We start from the raw sequence: 14,590 nt of genomic DNA, 5'->3' as shown, positions 1-14,590 counted from the left end.
CCAAGCCCAGCGTGGAGCCCAATGCTGGGCTTGAACTCACAACCCTGAGATCAAGACCTGAGCTGAGATCAATAATCAGAGGCCTACGGGACTGAGCCACCCAGGCGCCTTCCTCTGGTCTTCAAATAGGCCTATCAGAAGCCTAGGGTTAGCCTGAACTCAATCGACATTGCATGGCTCTGGGTAAAATGAATTATTTAAGTTTCCTGTGGGTCCAGTGATCATACTCAAATAAACCAAGATTTTGCAACCTTGGCACTATTCACATTTTGGGCAGGATACCTCTTTGTTGTGGGAGGCTGCCCTGTGCTTTGTAGGATGTTTAGCAACATCTCTGGCCTCTACCCACTGAAAGTCAATTGCACACCCTACTTCCCTAGTCATAACAATCAAAAGTGTTCCCAGACCTGGCCAAAAGTCCCCAGCTGGGCAAAATTGCCTGTGGTTGAGAACCACTGATCTAAATTCTCCCCCCTCCCCGGGAGAAATTTTTTGAGGCTTTACATAGCAAGAAGAGAAACCCCTCCCTTGCCTCTGCTCCCTCTCCATGGGGCAGTCCCCCACTCTTCAGCTCCCAGAGTGTCTAAATGTTCTAAATGTCAGCCAGGTCTGAGCAAGGCACATCTGGGTAGGGAGGAGCACAGGGGGTATTTTTTCTATGGATATCCTTATAATTCTCAGCCTGGGCACAGGAGAGAACCGGGCATACTGTACTTAACAGGTGCCCTCCAAAGCTGCCCAGGTAGGAGCTACAGTGTCCAGACTGGGAGGCTGAGTGAGCCCCCATGAAGTCACAGAGTGATGACAGATGAACAATGGTCTGTAAGTTTTTTCTTTTGCAAGATGTTCTTGCCTCTCTTCCTCCCATCCCTCCACCCCCATGCTGTAGACTTGACCCAGGCTTAGCCTTGGGCTTTCACCTGAGCCAGTTTTAATTCTTATCTCTTTGCTGCTGACCTGAGAATCTAGATATTCAGCCCCCAGCTTCATGTATGTTCCACTCCTGTTTCAAATAGGACGTTTCTTTCTTTTTTTCTTTTTTCTTTCTTTCTTTTTTCTTTTTTTTTCTTTTTTTTTTTTTTTAAGATTTTATTTATTGGGCGGCTCAGCGGTTTAGCACCGCCTTCAGCCCAGGGTGTGATCATGGGACAAGTCCCATGTCCCGCTCCCTGCATAGAGCCTGCTTCTCTCTCTGCCTGTGTCTCTGCCTCTCTCTCTCTCTCTCTCTCTCATGAATAAATAAATGAAATCTTTAAAAAGAAAAAGATTATTTATCTATTTGACAGAGAGAGAGAGCCGCACGCACAAGCAGGGGGAGGAGCAGTTGGAGAGGGAGAAGCAGACTTCCTGCTGAGCAGGGAGCCTGATGCAGCTCTGTCCCAGGACCCCCGAGATCATGACCTCAGTGGAAGGCAGACACTTAATAGACTGAGCCACCCAGGCGTCCCTCAAATAGGATATTTCATCATCACTGCAAACTCTTCATGCTCCCAAACATAATTCCTTATCCTTCCTGCTGATTCAATGTCTGTCAATCAACGGGGGCACCTGGGTGGCTCAGTGATTGAGCATCTACCTTCAGCTCAGGCGTGATCCTGGGGTCCTGAGATCAAGTCCCGCGTCAGGCTCCTCACAGGGAGCTTGCTTCTCCCTCTGCTTCTGTCTCTGCCTCTCTCTGTGTGTCTTTCATGAATAAGAAAATAAAATCTTAAAAAATAAATAAATAAATAAATAAATGCCAATCAGCACATGCTTACTGAGTGCCATAGCAAAAAGTGCTAGTTGCTTCTCAATGTCAGTCCTTCCCTTCTTCAGTAGTAACAGAGACCTGGGTGACTCCCCTAGCTGAAAAACTACATCTCCAGGCCTCCTTGGCAGCTTGGTGTAGCCATGTGACTAAGTTTTGGTCAAAAAGGCACAAACAGAGGGTGACAGAGGATTTCCAGGTGTGTGCCTTAAAAGAACAGGAGTGCACATGCCCTTTTTGTCCTTTTGTCTTTCCTCTCTCTCTCTCTTCCTGGAATTCTGAGGAAAGGAGTGGAACTCCAGTAGCTGTTTTGGGCCATGAGGAGTATTTGAGGAGGACACTGCAGGAAGATAGGAGGATCCTAGTCACCGTGAAGCAACTTCACCTATCCTCGAGCTGTGGACTTTTATGTGAGAGAAGAAAGCCCTGGGTGTTTAAGCCACTGTGATTGAACCTTGTTATCAGCAAACTGAAACATGGGCTATTGCCCTTCCCAAGTCCATGTATCTGTCTTAGCTGTTCTCCAACTTTCTCTGCCAGCGGGCCAAATACCTTGGCGTTGTCATAGATTCATCCTCTTTCTCCAGCAGGTCAGCCACCATGACCTGTCAGTTTTCTGCACTAAACACCTACCGTACCCATCTGTCTTTTCCTCTTCATCATACTCTGTTTGATGAGGGTAGGCAGGATTCAGAGATGTGTGGGACTCAGAGCTGGGACACCCAGCTGGGCCAGGAGATGCCACTAGAGGCAGGTCTGGGGGTGATTACAACTGTTTGATCAGTTAGGACCATGGTTTACCCTGTATGCTCAGGGCCAGCACAGTGCCTGGTACTTAGTAAGCAATAAAAATAAAAAAAAAAAATCTAGGGGATTAATTGACTAGTTAACTTCATGCACACACACATACGTGCATAGGTATAGTCTCTATTTTTGTCATTCATGCTCACACACATTACCTTTCTTTTTGGAGACACCAGGTTACAAAGAAAACCCTCAGGAGTTTGCCGTGGACTTGATCCGTGTCACTTGTAAGAGGGACAAAATATGTATGCGGGCAGCTTGAAACCCAGGCTTGCTACTAGAAATAAACTAACCCCTTGTTGAAATACACAGAGAAATTGAAGGGAGGTGGGGACACGGGTGGCAGGAAAAATGCCTGAGATCTTACGCAGCTTGTGCAAACAGTGCTGGGCAGCCCCGGGAGTCTAGGAATTAATAGTCCCACTGGGGCTCTGGGGCTCCGGAGATGGAGCTATTTAAAGCCAAGAAATGTCATTTCCACCCACAGAGGCTACCCCAGTTGCATTATCTGGACCCTCTTCAGCCCCGGTCTTCTGGCAGCCTCCATGGCCTGACCTCCCAGTTGGTGGGACTGCGTGGGGCTTACAGCCAACCTGTCGTCACTGCTCTGTGGGAGGGAGGGCTGACCTTAGTCTCTCCCGGATCCTCCTCCTCCTCTCTGCTCAGGCCCCAGGACAGCTGAGTGGAGACTCAGAGCCTGGTCCACCCCCTGCAGGGCTAGCCAAGAGCACAGCGGCTGCTGCTCACACAGAGAGGCCAGCCAGCCCAGCAGGGTGGGTCTAGGCCCAGAGAGGGGGTGAGAGGGTCTATAGACAGAGAATTCTGCCCATCAGAATCATCTCCTTGCCTTGCTCTGTGACCACAGGCCATTTGCTTACCCTCTCTGGGTCCCCATTTCCTCACCTAGACTGGCAAATGGAAGAATCTTCTTCTCCTTGCCCTGGTTCTGGGGAAGGCCCCAGGAGATCAGAGTAGGGAAAGTCTTTTGAAGCTTTAAGAAAAGCAGCTTAGAAATCCAGGTATTAACCTGCAGGTCCTTCTCTTCTTCCTTCTAGTCAAGGTAATCTGGGAACACTTCCTCTGGAGGTGAGAAGGCAGGAAGCTAGTGTTTGGAGTGTCAGTGGGCTCCAGATTGCATGACAGTCATCCAGCCCCAAGCTCCTAAGAGCCCAGGTTCACATTCTTGCCGGGCAAGGAAGGTGAGAATTTTGCCTCCTGTCTGCTCTGGTCTTGAGTATCTGCTCTGGCTGATGTTCCTGCAGCTTAGGGGGGTAGGAGGGAGGACTCAGAAGCCTGGAGACTATTCCAAGTCAAGTGTGACCTGCAGGTGTCTGAGGCCCTGAAGGGCATGATGTTTTCCCCCATTTCATTTTTTAATCGAAATATTCTAGACACACTAAAAGATATGTCGGTCAGAATGTTCTCAATGATGCTGCAGTATCAAACAACCCTGATATCTTAGTGGTTTACCACACTTCTACTTCTGCTACATATCCTTGAAGGATGAGCAGGGGACTCTGTTCAGGAAATCACTCAGGGACCCAAGCTGATAAAACAACCACCATCTCAAACATTGTCAGAAGCAAAAGAGAAATCCAGAGGGTCTCAAAAGGCAATTTCATGCTCTAGCTCACAAGTCGTTGGCCAGAACCAGTCACAGCCTTCCCCCAACCACAGCGATCTAGGAAGAACAATTTTTCTGACACTTAGAAGGGGCCGCATTTGTCTGGGGAACAACAATCATAATGACCATGGAATAGAGAATGACATCACAAATACCACACACCCATGCCACCCCACCTAGGAAATAGCATTTTGCCAATACTGGTAAGACCCTCTATGTATGGGGATCCCTGGGTGGCTCAGTAGTTTAGCGCCGCCTCCAGCCTGGGGCGTGATCCTGGAGTCCTGGGATTGAGTACCACATCGGGCTCCCTGCATGGAGCCTGCTTCTCCCTCTGCCGGTGTCTCTGCCTCTCTCTGTGTCTCTCATGAATAAATAAATAAAATCTTAAAAAAAAAAAAAAAAGAAAAAGATCCTCTATGTACCTGACTCAAGTATATCTCTCTCTGTTCCCTGCTCTACGGAGATGACCTGAATCTGACGTTTATCATACTCTATATTTTACCATATATTGTTTATATAGTACCAGTATGGGTACACAGTAAAATATACACATAAACGTGTATGCATATTACATATACCCTTTGCAGAGGGTTGAACTGGGTCCTGAGTCACCACTCAGCCTGTTCTGGGGCCATAATATATTAGGTCTACTATACCATATGTTTTGCACTTAAAGATCACGTAGATGGTATCATACTATATATACCCATGGGCAACATTCTTTTTTTTGATCTGCTCCATGTTTTGGGGAATCATCCACATTGATGAGCAAAGCTGTGATTGATTGTGTGACTATCACGATGTCCATTGTGGATGGACATCTTGGTCACTTGCAGCTTCGCTTCATTACATATAGCAGAGCTATGAACATTCCTGCACACGTGCAGAGTGAAGACTAGGGAGGGCATCTTCCACTTGGTGAGAGATTGCCAAACAGCCCTCCCCATGGCTGGACCAAGCCATGGTCTGTCAGCTGTATATAAGCCTCTGGTCTTTCTCCATCAGCACCTGGTACTGTCTGATGAAGCAGAGCATCTCCCCCGTAGCTTTCATGAAACTGAACTCATGAATCACTCTATAAATGTTTATCAAATACCAACTGTGTGCTAGGCGTACTGCCAGCAGTTGGAAATAATGAAGGGGGATGGGGGGACTCAGCCCCTGCCCTCAGTGAGCTTACAGTCTGGTAGGGAAGACAAAGTCACTTATTCAGGAATCATTAGAATAGACTAGAAACCATAAATAGGTGAATTAAAATTATCCCGCCTTGCTACCTATAGCCAACCTCTATCTTCTTTTTTTAATGACACTCCCCTCAGTTCAGGGCAAGTCAAGGAAGCTAGGCACTTGGGCGGAAGGACAGGGCTCAGCATCCAAGGGGCCCAGACACTGTAAGCCAAATCTCAGGCAAGAGGGCTAGAACTTTGTCCCAGGGGTGGTAGCCCATTAGGCAAGAAGACCACTGCCACGTGGCTTCGGGAACAGGTTGGCTAAGAAGCTCAGAGCAGTAGCCATGGTCTGATAAATCAACCTTGAGTCATAGTCTTCCTGCATTCAGGGTTTCAGGGAGGAGCCTTCAACCCTCCAGATCGGTGATTGGCAATATGGGGCAAGGAGCTGGGTTATGAGGGAACTATAATCACAGCAGTACTAGAGATGGCAATGGCCATATTAAAGCAGCTTTACAAGAGGCATCTGGGTGGCTCAGAAGTGGAGCATCTGCCTTTGGCTCAGGGTGTGATTCCAGGGTCCTGGGATCAAGTCCCACATCGGGCTCCTCTTGGGGAGCCTGCTTCTCCCTCTTCCTGTGTCTCTGCCTCTCTCTGTGTGTCTCTCATGAATAAATAAATAAAATATTTAAATAAGCAAACAAACAAACAAATAAATAAAGCGGTCCTACAATCCTACAAGATAGGCTGGGTGAGGAATCAAGTGTGTCTGCTTGGTTTGGGCCTGAATCACTGGGTAGGAAGAGCAGGTTGGAGTCAAGGCCAGACAATGCAGAGTCATTTCAGCTATGGGTTTTGTTTTGTTTTTTTTTTTTAAGGTTTTATTTATTTATTCATAAGAGACACACACAGAGAGGCAGAGACATAGGCAGAGGGAGAAGCAGGTTCCATGCAGGGAGCCCAATGCGGGACTCGACTCGGGGACTCCAGGATCATGCCCTGGGCCAAAGGCAGGTGCTTAAGCACTGAGCCACCCAGATGTCCCAGCTATGTTTGAAGAGGCTTCTCAAGTTAATGGTTGGGTTTAGAAGTAAAGATGGCTCTTGGCTATAGCTCTAGGTACAGCTTAACTCAGTAAATCAATCCACAAATGTATGTGAATCCGGGTATGAGCAGGGCATGACTCTAGACTCTGTATGGGATGTAAAAACATTTTTTAAAAACTATCTTCATCAGAGTACAATTCATATTAAATAAAGTGCAACCATTTGAGGTATACAGCCTGATGAGTTTTAAAAAATATTTTATTTGTTTGTTTATTTTATGGAGAGAGAGAGCAGAAGCAAGCAGAGGGAGAGGGAGAAGCAGGCACCAGGTGAGCAGAGAACCCGACACAAGGCTCAATCCCAGGACCCTGGAATCATGACCTGAACCAAAGGCAGACACTCAACCGATTGAACCACCCAGACACCCCTATTTGATGAGTTTCTTTTTAAGATTTCTTTTATTTATTCATGAGAGACAGAGAGAGAGAAAAAGAGAGGCAGAGACACAGGCAGAGGGAGAAGCAGGCCCCATGCTGGGAGCCCAACCCGGAACTCGATCCCGGGACCCCAAGATCACGCCCTGGGCCAAAGGCAGGCACTGAACTGCTGAGCCACCCAGGGATCCCCTATTTGATGAGTTTTTATAAATGCATACATTTGTGTAAGCACTACCACAGCAAGATACAGCACATTGATACGAATCCTTTAAGATCCCTGTCATTTTCCTCAGGGAGTCATTCACTTCCTACAAGATACAGACACTTAAGAAACATAGTGAACTATACAAGGCAGTAAAGCATTCAGGTAAAAATTATGGGGGCTGGGCACTGGAGGGAAGTCTCTGGTCCTAATGCAAATATCCTTGGGGCTAGGGGCTCTCCATCACCCACAGAGGGTCAGGGGAGAGGCAAGCCAGGTAACACAAGCCTTGCTTTTCCCAAAATATCTCACCAGACTGAAATACCACCATGAGTCACCCCTTTGGCTTAAAATGTTTGGTATTCCCTCTTTAATATCTGTCTTAAAATGCACAGAAATGGGGCACCTGGGTGGCTTATTCGGTTAAGCATCTGACTCGTTTCAGCTCAGGTCATGATCTCGCGGTGGGAGGGGTCCTGAGATTGAGCCTTGCATTAGGCTCCGCACTCAGCAGAGTCTGTTTGAGATTCTCTCTCTTCCTCTTCCTCTGCCCGTCTCCCCAAATATGCTCACTCGCTCTCTCTCAAATAAATAAATAAATTTTTTTTAAGTGCACAGAAATGACCTGACAGCCTTTGGGATGTATGGAAAGCCAGACCTCCACTAACACGTAGAATCAGTTTGTCAGATTTGTCAGCTACCCTTCAGGAGAGGATAGGGCTTCTCTGGAACAAACAGGGAAATAGACAAAGCAGCTGCTCAATGTCTTCTAATCTCTTTCTTTTCTTTTCTCCTTTTTAACCTGGAGAGAAAGTGGGTCCTTCCTTTGAGACACCTAAAATAACCACATGGTGGCAAGCCCCATCTGAAAGCTATGGCATTCATTTTGATCCAGAAAGAGGGAAAATGATGTCAGGAGAATGAGTTCAACAGGGCTCTGGGGAGATGTTCCATATGGAGGCTGGGGGAGAACACTTGAAGTCCATGGTCATTGGGTCACAGGGACACTGGAAGTTAAGAGAATAATAGGTGTGTCCCTCTGGAAAAGAAAAGACTGCAGAGGTAGGAGATTGCCACCTTTAAATATCTGAAGGGTAGTTGTGAGGCAAGAAGATTGGAACAGATTTATGTGGTCTAGCTGTAAGTAGAGTGGGGAAAGCCAAAGGTGGCAGGTATTAGCTCAATATGAGAAAGAACTTTCTTAAGGTCAGAGCTATTAGAAGAGGGAATGGTTTACCACCGGAAGTAGTAAGATCTCCATCACCCTCCGGAGGCATGTAAGCTGAAGACAGACACCTTTGGACAGGAATTCAAGTTCTGAGTGGGTCATTGGGTTAGATCTCTTCTCTCACTGACTGAGCTTCTCCAAATTGGTCTATGGCCAGCCCTTGAGAAGCCCCAGTCAAACAAATATTAATGGAGCAACTGCTTTGTAGAAGGCATGATGGGGGAGGAACCAAAGAGCAAAAGCTATAGCCTCTGTCCTACATGTCACTGGGCAGCTGTGACAGAGGCAGGGTGTGCTTGGAATCAGCAAAGGAATAGAGAACACACACTTGTGAAGTTCTGAAGGAGGAGACCCTGGCAAGGGTTAGAGTTGGTGGGGGGGTTGGTGGGGGGTGGGGCACTGAGGAGTTGGTGAGATGGCACCAGGCCCTGAGAGATACTTCAGAATCCACACTGGCAGTAGGAAAGGGGAGGAAAGGTGTGGGCACCAGCCAAGAAGAAGGAACCGAAGGAGCCGAGCAGGCTGGAGCACGGGAACGGGAAGGAAGGAATGAGAGACTGGGGAGCCAGAGCAGAAGGGGCTGAGAGAAGATGCGGGAAACAGGCCCAGGAAGGCCCAGGAGCCGTGGGCGGTCCACAGAGGGGAGGTGTGTGGCCTGGGTCCCGGGTGCCCACTGGGGGTGCCCACAGTGTTGTGGGGGGCAGATTTCTCCCTCTCCCCATCCAGTAATGCTGCAGACCACCAGGCATTGTGCCCCAGGAATGCCTCTTACCCCTTCCCGCAGCCCCACCGTGGCCTCTGGCCCCCTCAGGGCAGTAAGCTCCCGAGAAAGACGGGAAAACCCACAAAAATCTTCCAAATAAGACAAATATGTGGTGCAGACAAAAGCCATGCTGGGTGGGATGAGGTTTCGGTTGCTCCTCAATGGGGCGGACCCGTCAAAAGTAGCCTGTGGCCACAGAAAAATGCGTCATCTCCCACTCTCCATGGGGCGCATTGTCTCAGCTACCCCCCAAAAGAGCCCACGCTGTAGGCTCCACATGAGGGACTAGGAGGTCAGTCACTGGCCTCAAGGTCACTCCCATGGCCCTCTGGTCCCCAGCAGGGGCTCCAGGGGGCGGGGGCCGCCCTGAGCTGTCTCATGCTAGCCCTGCTGGCCTTCCCGCCATGTGGTGAGTGCCCAGAGCACTGCTGGGGTGTGTGGGAGGGTGGCCTGGCCGCCCCCTGGAGCCTGTGAGACCCCGAAGGGTGGGGGTCAGGTGGGGTTCCACATAGAAAAGGCAGCGGCCACCGAAAGTGCCTCAGGGGGGCGGGGGTGCAGGGGGGTGATGGGAGGTGGTAGGGAGAGGCTTCTCCCACACCTTTGTCCCCTGATTCCCTCCCCACTCCCACAGCCCTCCAGGCTCCCTGGCCCCTGGGATTCGTGTTCCATTTCTGCTCCAGTTCCATGGCTGTTAACAGCCATTGTTCCATGGAGAAAGACAAAAATGTTTTCAGTTTAGAGGCATTGTTTCGGACTTTCTCTCCATGGGTCGAGGGCCTGGGATAGGAGGCCTCCCCTGCCTAGGGTGGCCCCAGGCAAGGAGGAGTCGCACTTAATGTGGGAGGGGATGAGTGGACTCTTCTGTCCATCTGTCTATCTGTCTGTGCTGGGCGTCTACAGGGAAAGCCCTGAGAAGGATCACCGCTGGCAAGAGGGCTTCACCCTTACCACAGTTTTGGTTTCATCCTGTCTTCTGACCCCTCCCAGCCCCCAGCCCCATCCCAGCTCCTTCAGCTCTTGCTTCCTTCCTACTTAGGCTCCCTAATTCTGAATGAGTGAGAAACTTTCTCTCTGGACCTCATTTCCTCATCTGTAATGTATGAGGGTTCCAAGACTCTTCCGGGTTCTAAGCCTTGGCAACGACAAGGCCTTGCCTTCACTCCAAGACTCCAGAGGTCACAGCTGACCTAGAATTTGGCCAGCTGAGTTCATAGCCATCTGGGCAGTGGGCTTTGCAAGAGGAAGTACCTACCCTTGCCACCTTTGCAAGAGGAAGTACCTACCCTTGCCACCTTCAGTATTTAAAAAAAAAAAATTATAGCCTGAAATTCCACCATTAGAGATTCACTCCTGTGGAGTCAGCTTCAAAAGCCATTTGTGATAAAATGAGAGGATGTAACACCTTTTAACACTAAGAATAATCCTTTGCTTATACATTTCTCTTCACAGTGTTGAAATCATTTTCAGAGAGACCATCCATTTGGGACTGCAACAGCTCAGTAATCAGTTGACCATTGGTAGGTTAAGACCTTGGAAGTTGTGACTTAAGAACCTGGACACAGGTGATCTCCTCTAGGAATTATCTGCATTTTAACAGAGGAATGTCCTGAGGGTAAGAATAATGACAAAGGAATGCCTGTCTGGTGGTAGAAATTTCAAGCCCAGGAATTTCAGGCAGGAGAAGCTGACTAGCCTGCCTGGGAATGAGGATGCCACCCCCCAGGGACTGTTGGGTGTGAGCTCACTCTGCCTAGAGCTGGGCTGGGCCTGCTTCTGCTCAGCAGTATCCCTGCCCACTGTTGTTGAATCAAGTGACCAGCCCTCAAGGATTCGCTGGACCCCCTGTGAGGGCAGGTCTGCTTGGACAGGTGTATAGATTCACAGAAAAAAAAAAACAGAGAATGATAATGACTTGCAAAACAGAGTCAGGGAGTGTGTTAAGTGCAGAGGTGGGTACAAAGGAACAGAAATTGGGGAGGGCTGGGACAGGACGAGAGCTAGAGCAGAGCCTGGAAGGCTACAGAAGGCAACCGTAGGAAGAAGGAGGTGGGGGCAGTGGTGGTCTTCTCTATGAAGGGCTACCTGGGCACAAAAGCTTGTTGACAGCTGGCCAGTAGTGATTAGAAACCAACCTTGAAACAGATTCAGTGTCCGCAATGAAAAGGAATGATCATTTGTTGGGGTCCCTAGATCCTAGATAGTTTCTGCACATTATCTTGCTTGAGCCTTGAACTAGTCTAGGTTTTATCATCCACATTTTTACAGAGAAGCAAGCTGAAGTCCAAAGAGAGCTTGGAGGGATCCCTGAGTGGCTCAGTGGTTAAGCATCTGCCCAGGGAATGATCCTCCAGTCCTGGGATCGGGTCCCACATCAGGCTCCCTGCATGGAGCCTGCTTCTCCCTCTGCCTGTGTCTCTGCCTCTCTCTCTCTCTCTCTCTCTCTCTGTCTGTCTCTCATAAATAAATAAATAAATAAATAAATAAATAAATAAATAAATAAATAAAATTAAACAAAAACAAAAACAAAGAGAGCCTGGAAGCTGCCTGAAGTCATAACAGCTGGTGAATGGCAGAGCTGGGAGTCAAACCCAAGTCAGTCTAAGCTCCAAAACCTGCCTTCTAACCATTTCTGCAAGAGTGACATCCATCTGTAACACTGCCTCCTCTTCCTCTGTAAGGGCATTCTTGAGGCACAGAGAATATCCTTGCTATTTCCTGCTCAGGCTGTTCTTTTTATTTTTTTAATTTTAATTTTAATTTATTTTTATTTTTTATTATTTTATTTTATTATTTTTGAGAGGGGTTGCAGAGGGAAAGGGAGAGAGAGAATTTTGAGCAGACGCCCCGCTCAGCATAGAGCCCAACATGGGGCTCAATCTCATGACCCTGAGATCAGTACCCAAGCCAAAATCAAGAGTTGGATGCTTAACTGGCTGAGCCACCCAGGTGCCCCCTATACAGGCCATTCTTGAGCTGTGCAGTAGTGATAGGGGCTTCCTCGCCAGCCCTGGCTTTGTGATAACAGCAAGAGGAAGAAAGTGTCTATACTCTAGGGTTCAGAGAAATATTCTGTAAATATTTTAGGCTTTGTGGGCCATATGGCCTCCGTTGTTAACTACTTAACTCTGGGGAAAGCAGCCATAAACATTATAGAAATGAATGGGTATGGCTAGGTTCCAGTAAAACTTTATTTACATACGTATCTAATTCATACGTTTATCCATTCATTCATCATTTCATTGTTTATCCATTCAAAATATTTTTTGCTGAGCACCTTCCATGAATCAGACACTGTTCTAGATGATGGGAATGCAGTCAACAAGATAACCCCCGACCCCCCGCCCACCTTCTTGGAGCTCACATTCTTTATTTATACCCTCCTTGGTGACTGATGGAATATGTTTAATTTGAGTATAAGTTCTACTGATCACAGAATGGGGAGATTAGGGATCCTCTGATGTGTTTTTAAACTAGAGGAAAAAGCAGTTCACATTTGAGGGTGAAAGGCCCCACAGAACAGTAGGTAGGTATAGATTGCAGAAGCAAATCACTTCTGCCACATACTGGGAATATGTCCTCACATAAGTTGTATTTCCCCTCTGCCTCAGTTTCCTCACCTCTACAAGGTAGATGACAATAGTGGCATCTGACTCTGAGGACTGTCTTGAGAGTCAACTGAGTTAAAATTTATAAAACACATACATACAAGAGTGCTAGACTCATGGGAAACACAATATAAGCTTCTGTTGAGTAAAGGAGATGTTCAAAAGAAAGAAAAAAAAGAATTAGAGGGGCACCTGGCTGGCTCAGTCAGTTAGGTGTCTGACTCCTGATTTTGGCTTGGGTCATGGTCTTGGGGTTGGGGGTTGAGACCTACATCAGCTCTGTGCGCAGCATGGAGTCTGCTGGAGATTTCTCTCTCTTTTTCTCCCTCTGCCCCATTCCCCAATGCATTCTCTCTCTCTCTCTCTTTCTCTCTCTCTAAAAATAAATAAAATCTTTTAAAAAAACATTTGGAATTAGATCACGAGGTGGTGCCTACTAATTCCAACTTCACCAGAGCACTATGTTGGACAAACACTTTCATCTTCCTTTGCTCCTATTTCAACATTTTAAGGACAATATATATAACAACATAAACTCACTACTTCTTTCACTCAGGTAGAGTGAGTCCAAATGACTTCCTGATCCCAGATGAAAGAGAAAAAAAAAAAAGTTTATTTACAAAACAGAGGCCAGGCCAGATATGGTCCATGAGCCATCGTTTGTTTGCTGGTATGCATCATCAGATAGAGGAGGTGAGATGTACACAGGTGGAACAGTTAAGTAACAGGATGAGTGTCATGGACCAAGGAGCACCCATTAGATGGTGAGCATGCCAAGAATCTGTGGCACTTGCATGTTGGAGAAGAGCGCAAGGTGAGAGAGGACAGGTAGGCTGGGGTTCAGTTCTGGAGGGCTTCAAATTTAGCCTTTACACTCAGGAGCAATAGTTCACAATAATATTCTCCCCACGTTGGGATACCATGACAGGTGGCATTCATGTGTGAGACTCACATCCATAAGTATACACTAGAATAGACTGCAACAGAGATGAGCCAGGCATCATGAGTTCCAAAGAACTCCCTGTGAATGAATTTATTTTTCCAGGTACCGCAGATACAGAGCCCCACCCCAGCCCTCTATTTGAATGACAATTGCTTATTCTCACGTGGACAGAGAAAACGGTTGGTATAGTATGCTGTGTATGGGGGTTTGGAGAATTTGTTAAGGTTTTTTTGCGTATGAATGCTAAAAATGTGTTCTCAGTTTGTAGGGTATAACATACATCAGTTAAACTTCTGAATCATGGGCGCCTGGGTGGTTCAGTAGTTGAGCATCTGCCTTGGGCTGTGGTTGTGATCCCCGGGGTCCTGGGATGGAGTCCCATATCAGGCTCCCCACAGGGAGCCTCTTCTCTCTCTGCCTGTCTCTGCCTCTCTCTATGTGTCTCATGAATGAATGAATAAAAAAATTTTTAAAAACTCTTCTGAATCATGTCACTCAAATTCTTCATTATTCTCATTATGACTTTTGTCTGCTTGACCTAGAGATTTCTGAGCCTTATCTTTGGCCAGAGATTTGTTCATTTTTTCTGGGTTTCTATCAGCATTTGCTTTATATATTTTGGTTTTTGTTTTGTTTTTTTGGGTTTTGTTTTGTTTTTAAATTTATTTATTTATCAGGCTCCCTGCAAGGAGCTGATGTGGAACTCCATCCCAGGATCCCAGGATCATGAACCGAGCCAAAGGCAGACGCTCATCCACTGAGCCACCCAGGCATTCCTGCTTTCTATATTTTGCAACTGGATTAAAAACTATAGAAATTATATATATATATATATTTTTTAATTTTATTTATTTATTCATGAGAGACAGACAGAGAGAGAGAGAGAGAGAGAGAGGCAAAGACATAGGTAGAGGGAGAAGCAGGCTCCACACAAGGAGCCTGATGTGGGACTTGATCCCAGGACTCCAGGATCAGGCCCTGGGCTGAAGGCAGGCACTAACCTGCTGAGCCACCCAGGC

Source organism: Canis lupus, chromosome 7, assembly GCF_048164855.1.
Source record: "Canis lupus baileyi chromosome 7, mCanLup2.hap1, whole genome shotgun sequence".
Classification (NCBI taxonomy): domain Eukaryota; kingdom Metazoa; phylum Chordata; class Mammalia; order Carnivora; family Canidae; genus Canis; species Canis lupus.
The sequence above is the reverse complement of the archived record's forward strand: the minus strand, read 5'-3'. Positions refer to the sequence as shown.